The following is a 3,816-nucleotide window of genomic DNA, read 5'->3' as shown; positions in this document are numbered from 1 at the left end:
ATTTGCTTATATTAATAATGATCCTGATAATAACCCATGCATATAGAAAATATTTTACTACGTATTGTTTACAGAATAAAATAAAGACATAAAACAATTCAGGTCAAGTAGAAAATAAACTTGATTTTGGACAAGGTTATATCCAATATGCAATGTCACTTTGCAATAGCATTTAATGAAATATAAAGAAAAACCTAACAAACCTAACAAACAATGCAAAATAAATATACATAGTACTAGTACAACGTATGTTCTAGAGTACCGCAAGGAACAATACTTTGACCAGCACTCTTCTCCTAGCAAAAGCAATGACATCCTAATTGAAATTGACTAAGAACGTCGACTATTCGCAGATGGCTGTATATGCTACTGATTAATCAAAACCGAGCCTGATACTAAGATATTGCAAAAGACATTAAAAAAAGCTTGGACGATGGGTTCTAAAATGTGGCATGCGATTCTAACTTAACAATACAGTATATGCTTATTGACAAGAAAGAAATGACAAAAAAAACAATATGTCGTATTTACTAGAAGATACGACGTTAGAAAACCTCAATCAAACAAAATATTTAAAGCTCACAAGTACATACGATCTGAAATGGAACCTTCGAATTTAACTCGAATTTTAAGCCAATAAAGACGTATCATATCTTATCATCTTGCCCATAAAATGCGAAAGAACTCGCTAACAAAGGATTAGTAAGACCTATTTTAGAATACGCTTGTACAGTACCCCAATTCCCAGGGTTTAGAAGATGAAATTGAAAAGAATACGGAAAACGAGTAGCCAGGTTTGTTACATTCAATTATGACTATATGCCAGGAAGTATGACCTCGATATTGGATAAGTTGTCTTGGAAACCATTATAAATACGTAGATTGAAAAATAGATTAGTATTTTTCTACAAAGGTCTAAAAGCAAAGCAAATATACCCTTCCATGATTTAATGAAGCCTAAAAGAACCAGAGAATAAATCAAGACAATTTACGTATATGATGTCATGCGCACGAACTGATAGTTACAAATTCAGCGTTTTCCCCCTCCCCATATATTAACAATAACTGCCGAATGCTCAGAAAACCCAATTAAGAAAGCTAGTGGGGACAGGTGTTTTTTTATATAAAGTAAGTTCTTTTTGTTGTTGTTGTTGTTGTTGTTGTTGTAGGCTTTAACGCCATTTTTCAGCACACGATAGGCTATACATGGCGGCCAGTATTAATGGTGGAGGAAGAACCCGGGAAAATCCTGGAAAGAACCACCTACCCACGAGAAGCTACTGGCAAACTTTCTCACATACCCACATTGGCTGAATCCGAGACTCGAACCTACGCAGACAGAGGTGAGATGGCAGCAGGGGTGGATTCAGGCTCACTAGTGCCCTAAGTACTGACAAATCCTGGTGCCCCCCTCCTTTCCACGTACACCTGGGACGATAACCCTAGGGTGCACCATGATCAAGAAACAGAACATTATGATCAATTTGCACTAGTTTTATCAATTTCTTTTACAAATCTTCATTCGTTTTTTTTTTCTTCACCCTTTTCTCAACTTTGGGGTGCCCCCTTTGGCCCTGGTGCCCTAATCACGTGCTTAGTCTGCTTAATGGTTAATACGCCCCTGGATGGCAGTGATCCGTAACGGAGAGCGCTTTAGACCACTCGGCCACTCGGGGCCCCCAGTTCTTTTTGTAATGAAGCAAACCCGACATGTATCATGATACACGAAGAACGAGCTTATAAAACTCAGTATTGTACAATCTACTCTGCGACCGCTCCGGTGGCCTAGTGGTTAGAGCGTCCGCCTCAAATGCGGGAGGTCGCGGGTTCGAACCCCGGCCGAGTCATATCAAAGGCATAAAAATGGTACAAACGGCTGCCTCACTATACGCTCAGCATTACGAAGTTAGTGTTAGGACTGGTCGGTCTAGTGTCAGGATAATGTGACTGGGTGGGACATCATGCTGCATGTCTGCATTATGATTCCTCAGTGCTAGACATCACTGTAAACCACCAGACATCGTAGCGATATGACTGAATAATTGTTAAAGCTACGTTATAAATCCAAATCGCACACACATGCACAAACACACACACACACACACACACACATCCTAATATGCGAACCTATCTCTTTTCACTACAATTGACATGAAATGATTGTTTACATACAATTAAAAGTAAAGTCATAAAGTTGCTTTTAGATACTGCTAAGACGTTTTCTTGTTCATGTAAAACCTAATTAGATCCAAATTGAATCTAATCTTTACGGACTCTATCAAAACTTAAATTCAATTTCTGCCAATTGACATTATGTCAATTAGCCGATATACATGTATACTGGATTCGCGGTACTAATAATATGCACAACAATGGACCAGTCTAGAAATGAGTGACCATAACAAAGAGTATATTAGTTTTAATGGCCCATAATTAATTCTGAAATGTAAAGTTTTTGCGAAAGAAAGTGACAATATACTTTTGATGTAAATTTAGTATTTGTATAGACTTGACTTAGGGACTAGCACCTGATTCGTTGGGCACGGTATATATAAAGCATTTCATGCGCATGAAGATGACAAAAATATCGTTGCAACCGGTCATTTCGTTTTCACCACAGGGGCTCGTATCGTTGCTTACAATTGACCTGTCATACATGTACTATATAATAACTACAAGAGAGGACACTTGTCTCCTTGCTCGCGCGACCTATTTAAGAATAAGCGCTGATATTTCAAGCTACTCTTTGCGTAGCTTAATAAATTTGGTACCGATATTTAGTTCAGGCAGTCGACTGTGTATCCCTATCAAACGTTTGACTTAATATCATAACATTAAGGAATGACAAATCATTTTCCCACGCTACTGCTCGACATGGCCGTGATCGCGCCCGCTTAATATGTGAGATCCGGCTGAATGGAATACTGTCCTCTCATTGGTTAAAATAAAATGATGTCCTGTATTTATTTATACCTGTATTTATTTATAACTGATTTTCAGTTGACCAATGATAAGGTAGTATTCCATTCAGCGCGTTGTTCTTGTTTTGGTTTTGCTTCTTTCTGTTACTTATTTTAAGACCAATGAGTCCTAGCAAGCCAGATAACTTTGAAAATATGACTCTTAATTTTGATCTGAGTAACAATAACAAGAGCAACATTATGTTGTTGTTATACATATATAATATATTCAATTTTAAATGATAATAATAATTTCAGTTGAATGTTCATTTATAAGAAGTGAATTGATTCACTTTTCGGATCCTTGGGGAAATGCATCCAGGGTCACTCGCAGATAGTCGTATTGCATCATAGCGATTGCCGAAATGAAAGAAACCATCAGGGTATGTTTGTTGTTGTTGTTGTTGTATGGTTTAACGCCATTTTTCAGCACACGAGAGGCTATACATGGCGGCCAGTATTAATGATAAAGGAAGAACCCGGGAGAACCCTGGAAAGAATCACCGACCCACGAGATGCTACTGGCAAGCTTTCTCACATACCTACATTGGCTTAACCCGAGACTCGAACCCACGCAGACACAGGTGTTATTGCAGTGATCCATAATGGTTAGCGCTTTAGACCACTCGGGGCCCCTGAGTATGTTTGAAAAGTACACTCCCATAGCTACATGTATAAAGGGAAACGCATTGTGTCGCGGGTGGGGGGTGGGGGGTGGGGGGTTGGGGTTGTGCGTGGAGGTGCTGTGTATATTTTGTATACATGAAACTATTCTTTTATGTAACTATGAAACCTTTTTGTCATGTACCTAACTCGATGCCTTAAGCAAAATCTCTTAATGGAGGAAATAAAGAGT

At 38.5% G+C, this 3,816-nt stretch overlaps 1 non-coding gene across 1 annotated transcript; it reads left to right on the top strand.

The window, feature by feature from the left end:
* The first annotated feature begins 1,770 nt into the window (after window positions 1-1,770).
* On the top strand, window positions 1,771-1,847 carry Trnal-caa (transfer RNA leucine (anticodon CAA)). The gene has a single exon. It is a non-coding gene; the product is annotated as a tRNA-Leu (tRNA).
* The last annotated feature ends 1,969 nt before the right edge of the window (window positions 1,848-3,816 follow it).

This window comes from Sinohyriopsis cumingii, chromosome 1, assembly GCF_028554795.1.
Source record: "Sinohyriopsis cumingii isolate HCF-2022 chromosome 1, ASM2855479v2, whole genome shotgun sequence".
Taxonomy (NCBI): Eukaryota; Metazoa; Mollusca; class Bivalvia; order Unionida; family Unionidae; genus Sinohyriopsis; species Sinohyriopsis cumingii.
This window is presented reverse-complemented; position numbering and strand designations above follow the sequence as displayed.